This window comes from Megalobrama amblycephala, linkage group LG14 (genome assembly GCF_018812025.1).
Source record: "Megalobrama amblycephala isolate DHTTF-2021 linkage group LG14, ASM1881202v1, whole genome shotgun sequence".
NCBI classification, from domain to species: Eukaryota; Metazoa; Chordata; class Actinopteri; order Cypriniformes; family Xenocyprididae; genus Megalobrama; species Megalobrama amblycephala.
In genome coordinates this window covers 50943426-50957579 of record NC_063057.1, presented here as the reverse complement: position 1 = coordinate 50957579, position 14154 = coordinate 50943426, and the positions used below count along the sequence as shown (strand labels likewise).

The 14154-nt window shown below is 33.6% G+C and overlaps 1 long non-coding RNA gene across 1 annotated transcript; it reads right to left on the bottom strand.

The window, feature by feature from the left end:
* Positions 1-9033: 9033 nt before the first annotated feature.
* On the bottom strand, positions 9034-11486 carry LOC125244776. Its single transcript, XR_007179379.1, has 2 exons — positions 10430-11486; positions 9034-9272 (listed from the first exon to the last, which is right to left on the bottom strand). It is a non-coding gene; the product is annotated as an uncharacterized LOC125244776 (long non-coding RNA).
* Between the last annotated feature and the right edge of the window lie 2668 nt (positions 11487-14154).

Here is a 14154-nt window from a genome sequence, read left to right as displayed (position 1 = left end):
TTACATATAAATGTCATAAATATTACATTGCAACCCTAGTAATGTAACATAACTGATCAGTAATCAGTAACTATAGTCTGATTACAAGAACAAGAACGGGGCCCTTAAGAGTTCCTCTGTGCTGAAAGATGTATTCTGAAGTTCCCATCTCACAGATGGCTTCCTCACCTGTTAAAGTGTCTCAATGTCCCACAACCAATGTTCGACTTTCTGGCACACTTTCACACACACAAATATGAATGCTTGCAAGAGTTGACCTCTGGCTGCGATATTAAATGTGTCTGCGCATTGAGATCATCCGAATGCACTAGTCCATATGGCAAAGAAGAGAAGATTTTTAATAAAAGGCAGAGGAAGATAAAGACAGGCTGTCTTGAAAGAGCTAATGTTAGCCATTGCTCAGTGAGAAACTGACATCTACCTGACTGTACATGAGGGTGCCAAACTGAAGTAAATATTGATATTATAATCATATTTTGAAAACCCAGATATGAAAATAATGTTCCCATGGAAAACATGAAAGTTTAGTTTATAAGTTAGTAGTATTGTAGTACTAAAGATCAGACTCTTGACACAAACTCGATATTTGGACTTTTAACTCAAGTCCAGTCATGAGTACTAAAACACTGAGGATATGTTTTGTGGTCTGTGCTGATTCACATTTATGATCATTCTGTGCTATCATTTCTCTGGGCTGGAAAACAATATGTGTGTACTCCTGTGTACGTGACATTGATGTAAAACCAGACTTCACCCAAAGGAAAGCATATTTAACACTGTCTGAATCATTCATCTTCTGGTCTTGATCTAGACTCTGACTCAACCTATTCAGGTCTCAGTCTAGACTCGAATAAGCTGGTTTCGACTACAACACTGAAAATTAGTGTATAGCATTAAAATATACTTCCATCTAGTTTATAAAATAGATTTGACTGCTTATAAAATGGACAAAATTAGTTTTAAAATGCAGCATAATAGCAGTGCCAAGTTTTTGGAACATTTTTGATGTTCAGTCGTGCATCTAAGATGCCTTAAAGGGTTAGTTCACCCAAAAATGAAAATTCTGTCATTTATTACTTACCCTCATGTCGTTTCACACCCATAAGACCTTCGTTAATCTTAACAAATTAAGATAAAAGAAGATTTTAGTTGAAATCCGATGGCTCCGTGAGGCCTCCATAGGGAGCAATGACATTTCCTCTCTCAAGATCCATAAAGGTACTAAAAGCATATTTAAATCGGTTCATGTGAGCACAGTGGTTCAATATTAATATTATAAAGTGACGAGAATATTTGGTGTGCCAAAAAAATCAATATAACGACTTATTTAGTGATGGCCGATTTCAAAATACTGCTTCATGAAGCATCGGAGCATAATTGAATCAGTGTATCGAATCATGATTCAGATCGTGGGTCAAACTGCCAATGGCTGAAATCACGTGACGTTGGCGCTCCGAACAGCAGATTCGATACACTGATTCATTTATGATCCGATGCTTCCTGAAGCAGTGTTTTGAAATCGGCCATCACTAAATAAGTCTTTTTTTTTTTTTCTTTTTTTTTTTTGGCGCACCAAAAATATTCTCGTCGCTTTATAATATTAATATTGGAACCACTGTACTCGCATGAACTGATTTAAATATGTTTTTAGTACCTTTATGGATCTTGAGAGAGGAAGTGTCATTGCTCCCTATGGAGGCCTCACGGAGCCATCGGATTTCAACTAAAATATCTTAATTTGTGTTCTGAAGATTAACGAAGGTCTTACGGGTGTAGAACGACATGAGGGTAAGTAATAAATGACAGAATTTTCATTTTTGGGTGAACTAACCCTTTAAAGTAGATGTGATGCCTGTTGGTATAGGCAGTTCAAAAGTTTTTGGAAAAGATACTTTCTTCCCAGAGGAACTACCTAAATGAATACTGACAAACTTGAATGTTTGGTCATCCGAGGTTCCAGATGTGAGATTTCCTGGTTGTAGAAAGAGAGAATCACTGTAAAACCTTCCCCTTTGTTCTTATGCATTTTACCCTGAACCTAAATGGCCATTTTTACATGCTTGCATACACACACAAATGACCACTGTGACTGCTGCCAGCACGTCTGAATGCTTCTATCAGAGCTGTCTCAATCACTCAGCTGGATAAACTAAGCAAGACGGCTAGAGCATCAATCATCCATGACTCCCAGAGGTGGCTGGAACAAGGGCAGAGTAAACGGTTGTAGAGGAGACCATAAAACGAGTAACCAATCCATTTGACACATTGTACTTGACCAAAGTAAACAGGAGATGGATTAAAAAAAAAAAATTCTATCACAGAAAAGCTTAGGTTAGTCTCTCCAGCTAGGGGAAATCTCCAACTTCAAGGTTAATTAAGCACCAAAATTAGATGAAGAAGCTTTCTCTTACAACTCATTAACTGATTACAACGCTTTCCCAAAATAGATCAACATTCATGTTTAGTCAAATTTAATTGGCTGTCAGTGCAAATCAAATATGTGGACAATCTCGAACCATGAGCTATGTGGACAGGAGGTCATCGTTGCGCTTAGATGCAAAAGGATGTTGATTTAGCAATGACTAATTTAATCTGTACGGCTGTTATCATTTTCATCTGGTCGCAGGCAGATCCTAGATAAACCCAGAAGAAAAGTGTAAAAGAGGTTGCTCATTCATAGCTTTGACTTTGTTTGACAGACTTTGGTACATTGGTGAATCAGCATAGTTTGAGACATTGTCAATCTCATTTCTTATGCTTTGGACATACATCCTGTCTGTGGAACCACAGGATAAAGTCGTATGCAAAATTACTCTGTTAAAGAGTCTGCGGGAGCCTTTAATAACAACTTGTGTTGGCTCAACATGAGTGTTTGTAGACATCTGGCGGGGGCTGTTTTAAGCTTGTGATTTGTGTGTGTGTCAAAAGGATCTGACCTGGATCAGGGGAGTCTGCACCGCTGCAGGCTTTTGTACACACACATTCACCTTTATAGTTGTCATTTTAACCTGTTCATTGATGTTACAGATAACAGGCTTGCAGTCCTCGAAACAGCCTTGCAGTCTGTCATGCTTTTGATTCTTAATTGCTCCATCTTTCGTGCTACTGCTTGTAATGGCTAATCAATTTACATTTACTATCACTGGAACAAATTTACATTTACTTTGGGTTAACAAAAGTAACTTTTTTTTTTTTTTCCATTTTTTTTTTTTTAATTCATGGTAACACTTTACAATAAGGTTCATTAGTTAACATTAGTTAACTACATTAGTTAACATGAACTAGTGAACTGCACTCCTACAGCATTTATTAATCTTTGTTAATGTTAATTTCAACATTTACTAATACATTACTAAATAAAGAGTTGTATTTCTTAACATTTAATGCACTGTGAACAGTGAATAGCTGAATTTTTATTAACTAACTTTAACAAACATTAACAAATACTGTAACAAATGTATTGTTCATGGTTAGTTCATGTTAGTTAATACATTAACTAATGTTAACAAATGAACTATTTTAAAGTGTTACCAATTCATACTAGTTAGGAATTATCTCTTTCTTTCTTTCTTTCTTTCTTTCTTTCTTTCTTTCTTTCTTTCTTTCTTTCTTTCTTTCTTTCTTTCTTTCTTTCTTTCTTTCTTTCTTTCGTTCTTTCGTTCTTTCTTTCTTTCGTTCTTTACTTTATTTATTTTATTTTATTTGTTTTTATTTATTTTTATTTTATTTTATTTTTTAATGTGTACAGGTACAGTAATAAGTTTAAACAATTGATTATTCCAGTGTGACAATCCTAGTAATAATAATAGTTGTATTAATAATGATAGTAATAATATTATTAATAATAGTAATAATAATAGTGGTGGTAGTAGTAGCATCAGCAGCAATAATAATAACAACAACAACAGTAATACTAACAATAATAATTATAATAGTAATAATAATAATAATAATAATAATATCTCGGTTTTATGGGACTTGCCATTCGCACCCACCGGCAGTACTAGAATAGCCACCAGACCCAGACTGATTATAGAGTTTCAAAATTATGAGTGTTTATATGTAATGTTTTGGAATTAGATTTCATAATGAAGGGGGAGGGACGGAGGACAATATATCTGTAATGATATAAATATCAATACTGTTGCCTCTACTACCACCACTAACAATAATAATAGGATTAACAATAACAATTATTTGCAAAATGTACAAATATAGAAAAGAAATTAAAATATAGCATATAGTACATTATAATATATATAAATTACATCAATTTCTAAATAATTGTAGATCAGTATAGTAAAGGGGTGGTTCAATGTGATTTCACTTTTTTAACTTTAGTTAGTGTGTAATGTTGCTGCTTGAGCATAAACAGTATCTGCAAAGTTACAGTGCTGAAAGTTCAATGCAAACGGAGATATTGTCTTTTAAAGTTATGGCAGTTTATTGCCTACAAAAACGGCCGGTTTGGACTACAACAAGCTTCTTCCCGGGTTGGTGATATCATAAACTCTTGCTATTAACATAAACCCTGCCCCCGGGAACACGCAACAAAGTGGGCGAGGCCATGTGGCGCAGTATAATGGAAGCGGAAGAGTTGTTTACACCGAACGCGAGCTGCGCGACGTGACGCGTCAAAAGATAATAGAACTCATTATAATCTGTGATATTTTCTACACTGAATGCGTTGCTGAAGACAGCTTCCAGAATCTACATGGGTTCAATGCTGGATTTGCACAAAGGCTATTACTGAAAGATGAAACAGTTCCTACTTTAAAAGCAGAAGCTGCTGTTTATTGGCTTCAAACTGTAAGTACGTTTTATTGTTTGTACATGTCTTTTAAACGTATAGTTCTGTTGCTATTTTTAATGCATCAAGGACATATACAAAGAGCAACTCGTTTTTTGCTAGCCAGTTAGCTAAGTTCTAGTGCACCAAACACCAACAAACGTCTATGTTCATAGACAAACAGTTGTTCATGCTATAAATTAAACGCTACCTTTACAAAAATGCGACTACTCAGTCATTTATTCGGCTACAGTAAAGCTTTAATCAGGATAAAACTGTATATTGAAAGCTAACAAACAGCAGTGACAGCATATCTAAACACTTTGACACAAATACAAAATGAAATACCATTCATAAACATCATTTAAAAGCCGTGATTGCAGAGGATCTGCTTGACTCTCTTCATCTGGGTCTGATTTGGCTCAATTTGATACAGCAATAGAGTGCCCCAGGGATGGCGCGTTTTTGTAGGCCAACCCGGAAGTTAGCGGCGCACGGGTTCCCTCGGTTGAAAGCCTATGCATTTTTCCCATAGACTTTTTGAAAATCGCAGAAAATAAGCTCTGTGTTTAACAAAGGGTTATGACACTTACACGTTTTGTCTATCAAGATAATCTTTACAAGTTAACACAACATTTATAGATTTTGAAGCTTAAATACAGTCGTCAGATATAAAAGGCTAACAGTAGGCTATAAACGGACTACAGCACACCATGGTCGCGTATCAACGTCGTCACCACCAAGATTCCTCAAACGGTATTTAAAAAACAACTTTATTTAACCCTTATAGGGTCTTTGGGGTCTGCACAGACCCCAAACGACGTTTGCTCAAATAAAAAAAAATATTCTCTTTGTCCAAATGACATGAAACTTTGTACCGTTGTTAACACTTTCTAGATCTACAAAGAAAAAAAAATCGGAGTGATATCTTGTTTTTATGTTAGTGTAAAAAAAAGGGTCACACTCAGGGTCTTCGGGGTCTCCACAGACCCCAGGCAATAAAATGTAATTTTGTTATAAAATAACTGCTTTTTAAAAAACAAATGTAATTTTACTCTGTTTATTAATGTTTTTACTTCATATTTGTGCAGTTTTTGGAGGATTTCTCGTATCTTTTAAATTTATATAAATAAATAAATTAATTAATATTTTTACAAAAACAGCTTTTTATGTAAAATTCACTTTATAAAAGACCCACATTTCTAACTTTCATTCATGGGGATACCATGGATAATTTGACATGGTTTAGTGTAAGATTTTTGCCCATCTTTTGAAAAATGCAGTTTAAAAGGAAAAAAAAAAAATCACTTTTACCAGTAGATGGCTGCAGAGCTCCACTATTTGCTATGTGCTATCTGACTGACTGAAAGACATCTTTTCATAAGTTTTTTTTTGTTGGATTCATATCTAAATGTTATGAAATCACAATTATAACAATAAAAAATACTTTTTGTCAAAGTTTAGCATTTTTTGTACTGAAAAAATTAATTTTTCCAAAATGTTGATTTTGAGGATGAATTTTGTCCATTTTCACAGTGGAGTCTCATCATAATGTAACAATATTGAAAAACTATTTTTTTTCATTACAAAAAATACTAAACTTTGACAAAAAGTACCCTTTATTGTTATAATTGTGATTTCATAATATTTAGATATGAATCCAACTGAAAAAAACTTATGAAAAGATGTCTTTCAGTCATTCAAATAGCACATAGCATATAGTGGAGCTCTGCAGCCATCTACTGGTAAAAATGATAGTTTTTTTACTTTTAAAACTGCATTTTCCAAAAGATGGGCAAAAATCTTACACTAAACCATGTCAAATTATCCATGTTATCCCCATGAATGAAATTTAGAAATGTGGGTCTTTTATAAAGTGAATTTTACATAAAAAGCTGTTTTTGTATAAAAACCTATTTAAAAAAATATTTTTAAATTTATTTATATAAATTTAAAAAATATGATAAATCCTCCAAAAACTGTACAAACATGGAGTAAAAACATTAATAAACAGAGTAAAATTAAATGTATTTTAAAAAAACAAGTATTTTGTTACAAAATTGCATTTTGTTGCCTGGGGTCTGTGGAGACCCCGAAGACCCTGAGTGTACTTCCCAAACGAAGACCGCATAAGGGTTAAAAACATGCTCGCTGATTATGATCTGTGCTGTTATGAATACTTTTCCACTTTTTCATGAGAAATGCTGTCCAAATGTCCTGTTTTTAATGATGACGTCTAAAGTCCCCGCCAAAGGAAGTAGTCCCTTTTAGCAACTTGTTAGCAACCGCCGATTTTAAGACACAGTAAAAGTGTCACAAGTGGGTTTTTAACTGGTGTGTTTTATGTCATAGATCAAAACGTGAAAGTATTTAGAGGCTTTGTTAACCACAGACCTTATTTCAGGCGATTTAGCAAAAACCCATTCAAAAAACCCATTGACTTTACGGCGTTGGAACCGGAAGTCCTAAAATGCTAACTCGCTTCCGGGTTTTGCCAACAACAATGCGTCATCCCTGGGGCACTCTATATAGGCGCTATTATTTACATTTCCTCTGAAGCGCTAACTATGAATGGTAAGGGGCGTGGCGTTTCCGGACGCTTCAGCGACTCATGATACACTGAGCCAGCTACCAACCTGCTGACCAATCTGAGCACATTGTGTATTTTGGAGGGAGTGGCTTCATAGAAGCAGGAAGTCAAACGAGCCGTTTATATGACAGTGGAAACAGAGGTGTAGAATAAAGCTAAAATATATGAAAAATACAGCGTTTTCAAAAAAAGGACGCATTAAGACATGTTAAACTGTGCCCCCAAAACACAATCAAGCCCAGAAAAAACCCACTGAACCACCCCTTTAAATAATATTTATCTATTATAGAAGTAGTTTGTTGTAATATATACCAAATACAATATACTAAAAACAAAAACTGGCACACTGGAAAGACAACAAAGGAAAAAGGAAGAATAGAAGACGATAAATTTAATGGCAGTAGAATTTAAGTTATGATAAGAAAAGTAATTAGCATAAGTTGACAGGATAAAGCTACATACGTTATAAATTGGCACAAAATGTTCCTTATGAGTTTCTTTTGAGCATGTGGTTTATGACAAAGAGGAATCAGTTCTCCTATTTAGATATTGAAGAAAAAAAGGGGGACCAGGTTTGTTTGAAGGAATCGGTATTATGTGCAAATGCAGTTAAATGCTCTAAGTTTGAGTGTACTAGTAATAATTTGAGCCAGTGATTTATTGAGAGTTCTGTTCTGTCTTTCCAATTAATGTATGGATGGCACTGAAAATAGAAAAGTTCATTGTTGTTAAACAGCAGTATTTCTTGTCAAAGGTCAATCCTAGACATAGTGCCTGGTCGATAAGGCACAGTTTCCAACCCTGACCTAATCATATAAAATTTATTAAAGAACATGAATGATACTTCAAATCATGCAACTTGTATAGAAGAGGTGTGCTACCATACAATTTTAACCTTGGGGACAATAAGAAAACATCTCATAGACTTACACTGGAGGAAGAACTAGATCCAAGTTAAGAAAGCAGTCGACATACTCCCATGGCAATTAATAGCTATTGTAATTTGTGGCGAATTGTTGGTGAATTTGTATGAACTTTTGTACCCTCTGTGGTAACACTTTATAATAACTGCACACTATGAAGCATTAGTTAAGCATTAGTTAATAGTTATTTCATCACTTATAAAGCATTAATATACATTAGTAAGTAGTTTATAAATACCGCTATAATTGCTTTATTCTTGATTTATAAGCATATCTATAATGTGTTTAATAATTGTTTTTTCATACTTTATTAATAATCAATTTATCATTTCTAAATTAAGTATTACATAATTTACAAACCAGTTATTTAGGAGTTGTCAGTAGTTCATTTAGTAAGTGTAAGTAAATGATTAATAAACTATTTAAACATTCATTTACACTGTAAAACTTTTCGCTGTAAATTTACAGTAAAATACTGGCAGCTGGGTTGCCAGCCACTTACTGTATTTTTATAGTACTACTTCTGTAAACAACATTTACAGTATAGTGCTGTAATTATCAAATACAGTATCCTGCTGTAATATTATGTACTTTTACAGCATTATACTGTTTATCTACAGCTATTAACTGCATTTATACAGCTTTTCATACTACACTTATGTTTGTCATTAAATAATTAAAAAATATACTTTTGTTATGTTATGGCAAAGGAAATGGAAAGCAAAATACTCTTGAGTTTTAAAACTTTTATTATTTTTTTTATGGAAAAAAGCAGAAAATTGCAATGTTGAAAGGTCAACATTTTAAATGCACTCAGCAGTTATCAATGAACAATACAGCAATCTTATTTACATTTAACATTTTTTCAAATGTGGAGTAAAAACAAATAGTAGGCCTAAAAGTTTTTTGTCTTGGAAGTCACTTTCCCTTCTTGTTTCTTGAGCCGTGTTCATGGTTGATGTCAAAGTACCTAAAAAAGCAGAAAAGAAAGAGGAAAAAAAAGGAGAGAGAGAAAACAGTAATGAATATTGTGAATATATGCACCATAGCATTTTTGTGAACATAAGGACTAACAGCCTAAGCATTTGATTGCAGTGAGTTAAAATGTCCAATTAGCACTTCAGAAAAGATGCAACTAAAAAAATAGTGCTTATAATTGTATTCAATGAAATTGTTTATTCATTGAATGGACTATATGCACAACTGCTTCCGCGTTGTACGTCGTACTACATCTCGGGAGTTTCTGGTAAAAGCATTCAGCTCCCCTCCATACAGCACTAACCTGCTGCAGTCCAGTGCTCGTCTTCTCATTAACTGTTTTTCTCTTACTGTTTTTCTCATATTTTATACCTGTTGAATTTAGCTTGTGTGTGTTGGTGCTCTTATCCCAGTCTTTTAAAATAGTATAATAAATAAGTGGTACCTGCCTCGAGACATTTAGCAATGTTAAATATTTAAATTCATCTTTAAGGGTTAGTTCACCCAAAAATTAAACTGTTGTTAATTTCTTGTCCTCGTGTTGTTCCACACCCGTAAGACCTTTGTTAATCTTTGGAATACAAATGGAGATATTTTTTTATGAAATCTGAGAGCTTTCTGTTCTTCCATAGGCAGCAGCACAACTTACACATTCAAGGTGAAGAATGGTAGGAAACAGATTGTTAAAGTAATCCATGTGTCTCTGCGACATGTGACAGAAAGCTCTCACATCAAAAATATCTTAATTTGTGTTCTGAAGATGAGCGAAGGTCTTACAGGTGTGGAACGACATGAGAGTGAGTAATTAATGACAGAAATTTCATTTTTTGGTCAACTAACCCTTTAAACAGTAACGCACTGACAGCAGACTGACAAATATACTTTGAATATTAAGAATTTGAATACTAAGAATTACACACAGTGAAATGATTGTTAATGAAAAATAGGGATTAAAATATTTAATAAAAATAAATGAAGGTTTGTCCTGAACTTATTCATCAGGTCTCACACACACTGCAGCATCGATCACTAAGCAGAAATAGGCAAGTTGTATTATTTCAAAACGTGTGTTACAAGCCTCAGTGCAAGTAGTCCATTATTTGCCATAAACCTGATTACATCACATGTGAAATTAGGTGCAATACTTACATTAACATAACCATATTTCACAGAAGGTCATCCCCCCCCCATCCTGGTTCTTGAGCCATGTTTAGGGGATATGTCAAAGAGCCTAAAAGCAGAAAAGCAAAGAGAGAGAGAAAGAGAGAGAAGTGAATATTGTGCATTCATTCACCATAGCATTTTTGTGAACACAAGGACTCACAGCTAAGCATATGATCTCAGTAATGTCTCCTGTTACACTTCAGAAAAGATGCATCTTAAAATATTGCTTAAAATAATTGACAAAATAAAATCGTTTATTCACTGAATTCTTTGTCATAAACATGATACACTTGAAAGTAAGCACAACACTTACGTAAACAATGGAGCACATCAGATGATTGAGCCTGAAACGAGAGAAAAATAAATAAATAAATAAACAAAACAGTTTAAAAATCAGGTTGTAAGAATAACATATGCTAAGGTTGTCTATAAGATGAAACATCAGTGTTACTGCATGAAGCGCTGAGAACAGAGTAACGTTAACCGTTTGCTCGTGAGAAGTTTAACATTTCAAGATCAAACCATTCATGACAAAATAGAAACGCGAAGGAAAAGCTCCAGAAAAGACTGACTTACCATATTCTCAGCCGAAAATTGTTTATCCGTCTTCTCGACACAGGCAAACGTTTTGATTAATCAGGCGGAAAATAACATCTCCGTCTTCTCAGCAGCTGTCCAGTCATCCCGCGTCTCAGGCAAACTGACGCTTCAAAAGCTTAAAACTGCACACTATATTCACTCAAATATCGTTTAATGATAACATTAAACCCTGAAGAGTCGACGTGAAACACTAAAAGCGTTGGGAAAGAAGCTAAAATGTATGCCTGGCCTAGAAATTTGAAATGAGCGCGGTAAAAAAAAAAATCAATCCCATAATGCAATGCTTCTACAGTATTATACTGTATTACGAGTGAAACGGGCTGAAAACAGAAAACTACTGTATATTTACAGACATTCTGTAAAATATACAGCATGTTACTGTTTTATGAAAATACAGTATAATACTGTTAGAAATTTCCTGTAAATTTACAGTAAAGTTTTACAGTGTATACATCTTATTATTTAGACACATAGTAATAGTTACTTAGTGTGTTAGTAAATGTTTTATTAACACATATTCCTACTGCAATTCATGATTAATTCAGGTAGTTATAAAACATTTAGAAGTAGTCAGTTAACTATTTTTGTGAGCTCATCTAAAGTGAGGACTATTTATGCTTTGTAAAGCTTTTATAAATGAGATTTAAAGGTTCAGTGATCTTCTGCACTGCTGTTCTCTAATGTTTTAAAGTTAGTACAGAGGTAGTTTTGACACTAGGAATATGTTAATAAAGCATTTATTAACACACTGAGTAATACTATATGTCTAAATAATAAGATGCATAAATGTACATTTAAATATTTTATTAATCATTTACTTACACTTCCTAAATGATCTTATGAACCACTGACAACTCCTAAATTACTGGTTTGTGAATTATGTAATACATAATTTAGAAATGATAAATTGATCATTAATAAAGTATGAAAATACAATTATTAAACTCATAGATATGCTTATAAATCAAGAACAAAGCATTTATAGCTGTATTTATAAATGGCTTACTAATGTCTATTAATGTTTTATAAATGATGAATTAACTATTTACTAATGCTTAACTAATGCTTCATAGCGTGAGTTATTCTAAAGTGTTACCCACTCTGTTTATGCCCCACTGAGGGTTAGGTTTAAGAGTTGACTATGATGTTTATTTATTTATTTATTTAAATAAAAATGTACATTTATGTAGAATTCAAATCATAGGAATTCATATCAATTTGTTAGAATGTAAAATAGGTATGTTTTCTAATGAGATCGGGTTGAAACAGTACTAAATGTAAAGGCATTATTAAGGGAGAATGGGAAGTGCTGTAACAGGACAGGGCTCCAAACTGCGACTAAATGGTCACATTTTGCTACCAAAGTAATTTGACACTAATTTACATATAGGGATAAGTATGGTTAAGTACAGTCATGGCCAAAAGTATTGGCATTGATGTACATTTTGTGTTTTGCAAAGTTTGCAGTTGTTGTGGTGTTGATTCTATATTGTTTCTAGATTGTTGTACAGAGTAATCAGATGAATTTTAAATAATTGCAAAAAGCTTCATTGGTCAAAAAAAAAAAAAAAAAAAAGTATCACAAATAGGCCTGTCGCAATAATCAATATATCGACTTATCATGCAATATATCTACATGACCTCAATAATTTTTGGTGACACAAAATATCGCCCATTATGTTTACACAATAATGAATGTCACCAACATTTTGCCGATCATGCTGTCATCTGCAGTTCCTACACAGAGCAGTCATCGACAGGTAATTTAGCAGCAGATATGGCCTGTTGAGGCATCTGTGCCTTTGTTCATATGGACATCTGACTGCTAAGTACGGTTTGTGTTTTCAGCAATAGTGCACCCTTACTTTAGAGAAAAATCTGTAAATAGAAAATCTCCATATATAGTGCATTTTGTACATTTGCAGGGTTTTTTTTTACTTGTTACTTTGTTACTTTGCACTTTTTTAGAAAAATATTTACCATTTATTCAAGTTTATTTAGGATATTATGTTTTTTGATCCTTCATTTCCATGATCTAAAGAATTAAATGTTTTTTGTCATTTGGTAGTGTGTTGGCCTACTTGCATTATTATGCTGTTATATTTTTATTATATATTCAGTGGCATAAAATGGTCTTAAAATGACAATCACAAAACCCAGAAATTCACTGTATTTTGGCCCTGACACAAAATAACCAGCTAACATCATTTCACTAATCATACCATCAGCACATGGGAAAGTGTGAACAAGTACTGGTCAGGTAAAATCACTTTATCATTCTGAATGAATTATAAGAGCAGACTGATTACTATAAAAGAATGGAAGAAGAGCTTCCAGTCATTGTGTTCTTGTGTTAGCATAGAAAGACCTTCATCGCTTTGCATCAGAATAGCCTCACATGCAAGGAAATTGCTGCAAAGAATAGTGCACCTGAAAGAACCATTTACTGGATCATTTAGAATTTCAAGGAGAAAGGTTCAACTCGGCATGCCACCCCAGATCTAAAGAGACTAGGATTTTTGGTCAAACGATTTAGAAGTCATAAGCAAAATTAGCTTTCTTCATATCTCCAGAAAACTAGGTGGCACTGTGCCGAAACTGTGCAGGTACCCTAAGGTTGTAGTTGTCATAACAGACACCAAGTTTGGTCTGAATACGCTAAAGCATTGTAGAGGTAGACTCACTTCCACTTTGGCATGTTTAATTTATTTGGTAGCACTCTAGAATGCTGTTCCATCATTAATGAATAACTACACAGGAACAAATGAGTAATGCATTATTAACATTCTAGTAACTACTATTAACTAACAAACTCTGATTAACGAATTAGTAAGTAATATTGCTCAGTTGAATGTGGTAGTTCACTATTAGCTAATCAATAACTACAATTTTTTTTCATAACACCCAGAGGACTATACTAACAACTATTATATACAGGTTCATAATGAATGCGAATAATGCGTGTTGTATAATTATTCTAAAGTGAAGGTCATGGTAACCCACTAGTAATGACTCAAGTATTACCAAATCCTTCAGAAGGAATTACTAATTATTTGGATCAGTACTCTATAATGAAAAGTCATTGTATGCTTCTTTTTTTTTCTTTTGGA